The sequence below is a fragment of the Arachis ipaensis genome, chromosome B07 (assembly GCF_000816755.2).
Source record: "Arachis ipaensis cultivar K30076 chromosome B07, Araip1.1, whole genome shotgun sequence".
Lineage (NCBI taxonomy): Eukaryota > Viridiplantae > Streptophyta > Magnoliopsida > Fabales > Fabaceae > Arachis > Arachis ipaensis.
Window position 1 is genome coordinate 58,150,331 of NC_029791.2, and position 11,234 is coordinate 58,161,564.

Sequence of the window (11,234 nt, forward strand, 5' to 3'; positions counted from 1 at the left end):
GCTCCTGGATCTCCGGATATTCATCTTCTTTCAGATCGAATCTAACTTCCAGGATCACTGATCTCAGACCCATTACTTTAAGATAATGGTCTGAATGTTCTTTAGATAAGAACTTCCCTTGATTCCAAAGTGGTTTTGAACTGCTCTCTTTCTTGTCTCTAGGAGTGTATTGTTTCCCTTTGGGAGCCATGATCTTAGTGATTTCGGAAAAACACACCAAACTTAGAGGTTTGCTTGTCCTCAAGCAAAAGAAAAGAAAGGAGAGGGATAGAAGGAGATTGAGTAGCACTTGTTGATAACTCTGAATTTTGAAAAAGTATGAAAAAGATATTGGAGAAGATATGGATTAGTTGAAAAGATTTTTGAGTGAGAAAGATAGATTTTGAAAAAGATAGATTTTTCAGAAAAGATTTTGAAAAGAGTTGGGTTGAATTTGGAAAGATGGATTTTTAGAAATTAAGGTTTTTAGAAATCAGGGTTCTTGATATGTTCATGTAAACATCATGCATTGATGCATAAAATTTGAGATTAAAATGGAAATACGTGTGGGATTGCTTGGATTTGGCTCCTTCCTGTCTTCCTGGCGTTTGAACGCCCAAACACTGCCTGTTTTGGGCGTTCAGCGCCCAAATGCTGATCTCCTGGGCGTTCAGCGCCCAGTTGCTGCCATTCCTGGCGTTCAACGCCCAATGGGTGGCCATTTCTGGCGTTGAACGCCCAAATGCTGCCATTACTGGCGTTCAGCGCCCAGTGGATGCCCATTTTGGGCGCTGAACGCCCAAAATGCCCCTTTACTGGCGTTTTCTTGCCATTGAGCTCTTTTACTCTGTTTTGTGTGCTGATTCCTTCTGTAACCCTGTAAACTCATACAAATGACTTTGTACCTTAGTGTCAGTGAACTTTATATAAACAAATAAAAATAAAAATAGGGCAAAAATACTTAGAGGATTGTTGCCCCATGGCTGGGTTGCCTCCCAGCAAGCGCTTCTTTATTGTCTTTAGCTGGACTTTGCTGAGCTTTCAATCTAGCTTTAGCCTTGAGCATTCTTGCTCAGTGTTGCCTTCAAGATAATGCTTGATTCTCTGTCCATTGACAATGAACTTCTTATCAGAATCAATATCTTGAAGCTCCACATAACCATATGGTGACACACTTGTAATCACGTATGGTCCCCTCCACCGGGATTTCAGTTTCCCGGGGAATAGCCTGAGTCTAGAGTAAAACAACAGGACCTTCTGTCCTGGTTCAAAGATTCTAGATGACAGCTTTCTGTCATGCCATTTTTTTGATTTTTCTTTATAAAGCTTGGCATTTTCGAAAGCTGTGAATCTGAATTCCTCTAGCTCATTTAGCTGGAGCAATCAGGTATGAACCTTGCAGCTTTATAGTTTGCAATATCGGCAAACCATGGTGCTTCCTGAATGGCAAATAGATGCTCATCAGGGAATGTCTCAGAGATCTCAAGGAAGGGGAGGGACGTCCCTTCCACTGGCTCTATCCGGGACAGGTGATCAGCTACTTGGTTCTGTGTCCCTTTTCTGTCTCTTATTTCTATATCAAACTCTTGCAGAAGCAATACCCATCTGATGACCCTGGGTTTTGAATCCTGCTTTGTGAGTAGATACTTAAGAGCAGCATGGTCAGTGTACACAATCACCTTTGATCCTACTAAGTAGGATCTGAACTTGTCAATGGCGTAAACCACTGCAAGTAATTCCTTTTCTGTGGTTGTGTAATTTTTCTGGGCATCATTTAAAACGCGACTGGCATAATAAATGACATGCAGAAGCTTGTCATGCCTCTGTCCCAGTACTGCACCAATGGCATGATCACTGGCATCACACATTAACTCAAATGGCAATGTCCAGTCTGGTGCAGAAATGACTGGTGCTGTGACCAGCTTAGCTTTCAGCGTTTCAAACGCCTGTAGGCATTCTGTGTCAAACACAAATGGCGTGTCAGCAGCCAGCAGATTGCTTAGGGGTTTTGCAATTTTTGAAAAATCCTTTATAAACCTCCTATAGAATCCTGCATGCCCCAAAAAGCTTCTGATTGCCTTAACATTGGCAGGTGGTAGTAATTTTTCAATTACCTCTATTTTTGCTTGATCCACCTCTATTCCCTTGTTTGAGATTTTATGCCCAAGAACAATTCCTTCAGTCACCATGAAGTGACACTTTTCCCAGTTTAAAACTAGGTTGGTTTCTTGGCATCTTTTCAGAACAAGTTTCAGGTGATCAAGACAGGAGCTGAATGAGTCTCCTTATACTGAGAAGTCATCCATGAAGACTTCCAGAAATTTTTCCACCATATCAGAGAAAATAGAGAGCATGCATCTCTGGAAGGTTGCAGGTGCATTGCATAGCCCAAATGGCATCCTTCTATAAGCAAACACCCCGGATGGACATGTGAATGCTGTTTTCTCTTAATCCTGGGGATCTACTGCAATCTGGTCCCTGGGCTCTTACTGTCCTCAGGGGAATCTTTGGTGGGTCGCTCATTTCTTGAATTTTTGATGCCTTGAAGTGGGGTATTTAATGTTTTCCCACTTCTTAATTGAACTGCTTGGCATTCTTCTGCTATTTGCTTTGATAGCTACTGCTTTGTTTGCTTAAACTATTCGTCCATATGTATATTAGCTATCCTTGTCTCCTGTAACCTGTCTTTGAATTCAGCTAGCTGTTTTGTTAGAAAATCTAATTGCTGATTGAATTTTTGAAAAAGGTTTTTTTTTAAAAAATATGATAGCCAATTACTATGAACATAAGCACCACGTTCTAATTAACTGAGCTATAAATTTAAAGTGTTTTAACAAGGGATAAATAATAAAAGACTCTAAACCAAAAAAAAAAGAAGATTTTTCCTAATCTAAGCAACAAAATAATCCGTCAGTTGTTCAAACACGAACAATCCCCGGCAACGGCCCCAAAAATTTGGTGCACGAATTGTGAATCACACTTTTCACAGCGCGTACCACTAACCAGCAAGTGCACTGGGTCGTCCAAGTAATACCTTACGTGAGTAAAGAGAATACAAAGTTTAGATCTGAAATGTCATGAGATACAAAATAAGTCTCTAAAAGTTGTTTAAATACTAAACTAGTAGCCTAGGGTTACAAAATATGAGTGGACTATGATGGATGATGTAGAGATCCACTTCTGGGGCCCACTTGGTGTGCTGGGGCCCACTTGGTGTGTGCTGGGGCTGAGACTTTAAGCAATCCACGTGCAGAGGCCATTTGTGGAGTTGAACGCCAGTTTTTGTGCCAGTTTGGGCGTTCAACTCCAGTTTTTTATCCTTTTCTGGCGCTGGACGCCAGAATTGGGCAAAGGACTGGCGTTGAACGCCAGTTTACGTTGTCTATCCTTGTGAAAAGTATGGACTATTATATATTTCTGGAAAGCCCTGGATGTCTACTTTCCAACGCACTTGGAAGCATGCCATTTCGAGTTCTGTAGCTCCAGAAAATCCACTTTGAGTGCAGGGAGGTCAGAATCCAACAGCATCAGCAGTCCTTTTTCAGCCTGAATCAGATTTTTGCTCAGCTCCTTCAATTTCAGCCAGAAAAATACCTGAAATTACAGAAAAACACACAACTCATAGTAAAGTCCAGAAATATGAATTTTTCCTAAAAACTACTAGAAATAGACTAAAAACTAACTAAAACATACTCAAAACTATATGAAATTATCCCCAAAAAGCGTATAAAATATCCGCTCATCACTTTCCTCTTCACTTCTTTGATCTATTCCTCGCCTTTTCAACCTGAAATCACTTTACAAACAAATCAAGGCATCTAGTGGAATCAAAGGTGAATCAAATTTAGCTAATTAAGGACCTAGAAAGCATGTTTTCACACTTAAGCACAAATTGGGAAACAATCATGAAACCATGCTATTTCATTGAATAAATGTGGATAAAAGGTGATAAAATCCCCTAAATGAAGCATAAGATAAACCCTACAAATGGGGTTTATCAATCATAAATCAAGTCTTCCTAATGATGAAGCTACATCCGCAATTGAACTCCGTGGGTATGAAGAGCCTTCTCTGAGTGAGTTTAAGAATGATGAGGAAGTGAAAGTCCTTCGAAAAAGGTGGAAGGGAGTTGAACATGCTTTGTCAAGATCGTTGGAAAATTCTCTACCTAGGTTGCCATCTATTCCTTCATTTGAGTGGATAAAACTTATCTCTATTCGCCTTCCTATCCCACTTTAGTATGGTATTCTTGAAACGGACGACCAACTTAGGAAGCTTTGTGGCATTAAGCGTAAGAGAAGAATGTTCAGTGGTTGGAGTTACAAATCAAGGCTCATCAAGGTTGAGACATCAAGAGCTAGTTTCAAGGGTTGGGCTAGTGATAATTTGGTTGGATCTAAGAGAAGAGTTTGGTATTGCATTGAGAATTCGACTTGCTTGCCACCCGGGTGGAATGATGATGATCCACTTAAAGACGGGTGTAGAAACAAGATTTGGGATCCGGGAATACATGAGGATCAACTTTGGGAGCTCAAAGCTTGTGAAGAACTTCCTCAAGGCTTGGTGGACTCACTTGGAAATGTTGGAGCTTATTGGAAGTCCAAGCGTTGGTGGAAGTTTCAAGATGAGTTCAAGCATAAGCCACCATGACAAGGAGCTCATCAAATGTCCAACTTAAGGACTTTAACTAAAAGTGCTAGGTGGGAGACACCCCACCATGGTAAACTCCTCCAATTTTATTTCTTTTATTTATGTTGGTAATTAATTGAATCTTTATTTTTAGTTAGAACTATATAGTTTAAGTTGTGGTTTTACTGGTTTAATAATATTTGGATTTATTTTGGTAGTTTGTTAGTTTATTAAAAAAAAATTTACACTCGACGCCTAAGCGTTGATGACGCGCACATGTCATGTGTCAGTGCGTAATGTTAATGAGATGAACAAAGAGTTGCGATGGAGACGCGCGGGAGGGGTGCTGGGCACACAGCCACCCCACGCGGCGCGTGACCCACGTGTACGCGTCCTCTGCCAATTTTTTAATCCACGCATAAGCGTCAGCGACGCGTACGCGTGGGCATGAAAATCGGAGTTAATAGTGAATTGAACAGAGAGTTAGGCTGCCACTGTGCTGAAATCGCGCGAGTAGTCACGCGTACGTGTGACCGACGCTCACTCATCAGTGTTCATTTTTTACCACCCACGCGTACGTGTGGACGACGCTTACGCGTCGCATGGCCATTTTTGTTTTCACGCGTACGTGTGATGCATGCACGCGCGTCGCGTCCGTCTCTTGTTCTCTTATCATTTCTCCCTCTTTCTTCCTCCTTTCTTACTTTCTTCTTCTTCATTTCTTTACATTGTCCTCCATATTCCCTTTCAATTTCTTTTACTTACTGCATTTGCATACTTTTCTTCCTTGCATTTTAATTTTTTTCATGTTTTTATTTTCTTTTCTAAGTTTATTATTTTTCTATTGGTGTTAAATGTCTTATTCAACTGTTGCATCTTTTCTTGCGTTATTTTGGTACTTCGTGACTTGTTTTAAATTGTTGGGTATTATTATTCATAGGTCAATGCTAAATTTTTCTGAAACTTGTATTCCATTCGCATTGATATGCACTTATACTGTCTTTCATGACACGCTCTCTCTTCCCCATCGTTGCAATTTTTGCACTATTGATATGCCATGTGCTTCTACTATTTTCTCACTTACATGTTGTAGCTACCATATAGTTGAGACCCTCATTATTCGGCATTAATCCACCCATATTTTATTTATTTCCTTATCTTTGTTTCTGGGTTACATTCTTCCTTTTTCTCTTCCCTCAGGATGGCCACCAAGACGGGAAAGGAAAAGCTTCTCAATGGGGCAACAGACAAGTTCCTACGCACATTATTTGGAGAAAAAGCATCAGTTGGAGCAACCCATCCACTTGCACATCTTAGCATGCACCGAGGACGGTGCAATCTTTAAGTGTGGACAGGTCAATACCGACTTCCATGGGTCATTTATTTCCTTCTCAACACCAATGTTTAATTTCCTTTGTTAAATTAGTTGTTGCATTTTCATGTTTGATTGCATGTTTGTTTGATTTTGTGCATTTAGCTACTACTTGGTTGAGGTAATATTTTCTTTTTCAAGAAATTTTTTATAGCATTTCACTAATTTGAATTAAAATTTTTGTTAAACTTGCTTGAAAAATTTTATTTTGGAACATGGTTTAGAGCTCGAACACACAAAACCAGTGAGATTTTGAGCCTATTCGATTGGTTGCATTTTATCAACCAATATTTTAATTTTGGTGTGTGTTGTTACCTCTAAAATTGTGATCTTTGTCTTGCTTAATTCTATATTTTCATTATTTGATGTATGCATGCACTTACATGATTGAGGCCTTGTTTCACTGAGCTTACATACCCATATGGCCTTAACCTTTTCATTATCCTTTGTAAACCATGTTGAGCCTTTTAACCCCATTTATTCTTTACTTTAGCTCATCACTAACTCTAAGTAGAAAATAATAATGTCCTTAATTTGAATCCTTTGTTAGCTTAGACTAGTGAAAGTGTTCATGATTTAAGTGTGGGGAAGTTGGGTTTGCCAATATTTGGTTTGAGAATTTGGTGTTGTATATTCTTGTGAAAATGTGCAAAATAATAGTTAAGCATATATTCTTGCATTCAATATCTTAATCGTATGCATTGAGAAAAACAAAAGAAAAAAAGGAGAAAAAGAAAAGAAAAAGAGAAAATAATAAAAGGGGACAAAATGTTCCAAAGTAAATGGTGATAGCAATGCATATGTACTGTACTCAAAATTAGGATGCATGAATATATGGAAAACATGGTTAATGGATAGTTAGGTTTTGTATTTTGATTACATGGATTGTCCTAAGTTAGGTGGGAAGTTTGGGTTAATTAAGGATTCAGATTTTAGTCTACTTGACAAAATACAATCCTACCTTGACCCTAACCCCATTACAACCCTTAAAAGACCTCTTGATATGTGTATTTGTGCATCAAATTATTTGTTGATTGGTAGAAGAAGAGCAAGCCTTAGAAAGCAAGGTTAGTAGGGAATTGAGAGAATCGAACCTTAAACACTTGAGTGATTAGAGTGTATACACTTCCGGTGAGGGTTCGATGCTCGATTCTTTGTTCCCGGCTTTCACGAGCTTTCTTCTTTCAAGTTTACTTGTACTTTATTTTGTGATTTGAATGAGTGGAATCCAGTTTATGTTTGTCTTGGAGAATTTGTTTACTTTTAACCAAGTAGGTAGAAGTATTTTTACGTTTAGGTGCATTCATACAGATAGGTTGCATTTCATAAATTCCACCATTCTTCTTCACTCTTTTGGTTCTCTTGAGCTTAGCATGAGGACATGCTAATGTTTAAGTGTGGGGAGATTGATAAACCCCATTTTTAGGGTTTATCTTGTGCTTAATTGAGTGAATTTTATCCACTAAACTCACACTTATTCATATAATTCGTATGGTTTTACAAATCCTTCCTAATTTTGTACTATGATTGAAAACATGCTTCTTTGGCCTTAAATTTGCTAATTTTAAGCCTCTATTATTACCATTCGATGCCGTGATATGTTCGTTAAGTGTTTTCAGGGTTTATAAGGTAGGAATGGCTTAGAAGATGGAAAGGAAGCATGCAAAAGTGGAAGGAACACAAGAAATTGAAGCAATTGCTAAGCTGTCAAGTCTGACCTCTTGGTACTAAATCAATCATAACTTGAGCTACGGAGGTCTGAATGAGGCGGTTCTAATTGCGTTAGAAAGCTAACATCCAGGGCTTCAAAATGATATGTAAATTGCCATAGTTGCCATACAGTTAGGCAACGCGCACACCTGAATCACGCGTACACGTGACCTTGCGAAAGTTCAGCGACGCATATGCGTGGGCGACGCGTACGCGTGATAGAGCCACATGCTGCACGTATCAGAAAATGTTGGAGGCAATTTCTGGGCTATTTTTGGCCTAGTTCCAAGCCCGAAAACACATATTAGAGGCTGCAGAGTGGAGGAATCATGCAGACAACATTCATTCACCTATTTTTTAGGTTTTAGATGTAGTTTTCTAGAGAGGGAGGCTCTCTCCTCTCTCTAGGTTTTAGGTTCTTAGTTTTATTCCTTCTCAATTTCTGAATTTTATCTTATTTCTACTTAGTTCTCTTCTACTTTTAATTGTTCTAGCATTCTAGTTTATTTATTTTCCTTGTTGATTACTGATGAGCGGATAATTTATACGCTTTTTGGCATTGTTTTTACATAGTTTTTAGTATATTTTTATTAGTTTTTAAATAAAAATCACATTTCTGGACTTTACTATGAGTTTTTGTATTTTTTTGTGATTTCAGGTATTTTCTAGCTGAAATTGAGGGACCTGAGCAAAAATCAGATTCAGAGGTTGAAGAAGGACTGCAGATGCTGTTGGATTCTGACCTCCCTGCACTCAAAGTGGATTTTCTGGAGCTACAGAACTTCAAATGGTGCGCTCTCAATTGCGTTGGAAAGTAGACATCTAGGGCTTTCCAGCAATATATAATAGTCCATAGTTTGCCCAAGTTTAGACGACGCAAACTGGCGTTCAACGCCAGCTCTCTGCCCTATTCTGGAGTTAAACGCCAGAAACAGGTTGCAAAGCAGAGTTAAATGCCAAAAACAGGTTACAAACTGGCGTTTAACTCCGAGGAAGACCTCTACACGTGAAAGCTTCAATGCTCAGTCCAAGCACACACCAGGTGGGCCTAGGAGTGGATTTCTGCATCAATTACTTATTTTTGTAACCCTAGTAACTAGTTTAGTATAAATAGAACTTTTTACTATTGTATTTATAGGATTCTTCGGATCATCTTTGATTAGTTTTATGCTATCTTAGACCTTTATGGAGGCTGGCCATTCGGCCATGCCTGGACCATTATCACTTATGTATTTTCAACGGTAGAGTTTCTACACACCATAGATTAAGGTGTGGAGCTCTGCTGTTCCTCATGAATTAATGCAAAGTACTATTGTTTTTTTATTCAACTCAAGCCTATTTCTTATCTAAGATATACACTTGTTCTTCAACTTGAGGAAGGTGATGATCCGTGACACTTATCATCATTCTCACCTATGAACGCGTGCCTGACAACCACCTCCATTCTACTTGCAATCGCTTAAGCGCATATCTCTTAGCCTTCTAGTTCATGACGCATGGTTGCCTCACCTGACAACCGAGCCTTCCATTCCATGAGATCAGAGTCTTTGTGGTATAGGCTAGAATTATTGGCGGCCATTCTTGAGATCCGGAAAGTCTAAACCTTGTCTGTGGTATTCCGAGTAGGATCTGGGAAGGGATGGCTGTGACGAGCTTCAAACTCGCGAGTGCTGGGCATAGTGACAGACGCAAAAGGATGACTGAATCCTATTCCAGTATGATCGAGAATTGACAGATGAATAGTCATGCGGTGACAGCGCATTTTGGACCATTTTCACTGAGAGGACGGGATGTAGCCATTGACAACGGTGATGCCCTACATAAGCTTGCCATGGAAGGGAGTAGGAATGATTGGATGAAGACAGCAGGAAAGCAGAGGTTCAGGAGGAACGAAAGCATCTCTATATGCTTATCTGAAATTCTCACTAATGAATTACATAAGTATCTCTATCCTAGTTTATATTTTAATTATGTTTTAATTATCAATCTCTAAAACCAGTTGAATCTGCCTGACTGAGATTTACAAGGTGACCATAGCTTGCTTCAGGCCGACAATCTCTATGGGATCGACCGTTACTCACGTAAGGTTTATTACTTGGACGACCCAGTGCACTTGCTGGTTAGTTGTGCGAAGTTGTGATAAAGTGTGATTCACGTTTGAGAGCACCAAGTCTTTGGCGCCATTGTTGATGATCACAATTTCGTGCACCAATTACTTTATGTTGTTAATTTAGGTTATGAATTCTCATGTTAGATTTGATTTTCCATTTAATACAATTTGAGGTATTTCATAACTATTGTTCCTTTCTTCGTTTGTTATTATTGATGTTTGCAATTGGTTGTTTAGATTTAATATTCATTGTTAGTTTTCTATGTTTTTATGTTGTGCCTTCCAAGTGTTTGATAAAATACTTGGGAGGGTTTTAAGTTAGATTTTTATATTCTTAGCTTGAATTGATTAATTGGAGACTCTTGAATCATCATAAGTCTCTTGTTGGTTGGTGATTGAAACTGACTAGTTGGCTTGAGCTTCACTAACTCTAGTCTTTGATTAGGACTTGTGAATTCAAGTTGATTTTCTCACTTGACTTAACTTCAATTGTTAGAGGTTAACTAAGTGAGAGCAAAAGGCAATTACCATCACAAGTGACTATGATAATGAGGATAGAAATTCTAATTATCAATCCTTGCTAAGATTTTTCTTAATTATTATTTTATTTCCTTGATATTTAAATTTCTTGTTCAACATTTAAAAACCCAAAAAGATATAGTCTCATAGCCAATAGTAAAAATACTTCCCTGCAATTCCTTGAGAGACAACTCCAGGATTGAATACTTCAGTTAATTTTATTGGGTTTGCTTTAGTGACAAACAAATTAAATTTGATTGAGGTTTAATTATCGGTTTAGATCTATACTTATTACGTGCTTATTTTTGTGAAATTCTTTACCGACGTTTTTTCTACCATCAGGCTCCATTTTGAAAAGTGATTCTTGGCAAGATGTGAATTGAGTACATTTGTTATTTAAATGAAAATGGGCCAAGAATGAATTTGAAATAAGTTATTGAGCCTGATTGATTGTGGATATCATCAAGATTGATGAGTTATTACTTGGTAGGCATAAAAGCCGGGTTTGTCCCGCTTATGCTGAGATGAGATTGTTGATAAGTCACTTGCGCCTGGCAAGGGTGGTGGTTTAATCCCGCTTGTCGAGGGGGTGGTGCCCATGTAAGGACGGTGGTTTAATCCCACTTACGGTGGAGGCAAGGACGGTGGTTTGATCCCGCTTGCGTGTTTCGGGCAAGGATGGTGGTTTAATCCCGCTTGTCTATGGGACCTACGAATAAGGACGGTGGTTGGATCCCACTTATCCTAGTCGGGTTTGGCAAGATAACCGACAATGTGATATCACAGCCAGTAGGACAGACATTCATCATTTGCATTTATGTGACATTATTTGGGTGTGCATATTGTAATTGGTTTGCCTATGTGAAAACTTATGTTAACTGTTAACTGCTATATTTGTTGTAATTGCTATTGATT

At 38.8% G+C, this 11,234-nt stretch overlaps 1 long non-coding RNA gene across 1 annotated transcript in view; it reads left to right on the forward strand.

The window, feature by feature from the left end:
• The window catches only part of LOC110264223, a 23,380-nt gene extending 12,660 nt beyond the window's left edge, over window positions 1-10,720 (forward strand). The window contains exon 2 of the long non-coding RNA XR_002349955.1: window positions 10,662-10,720. This is a non-coding gene — a long non-coding RNA (uncharacterized LOC110264223). The remainder of the gene's footprint in view (window positions 1-10,661) is intronic.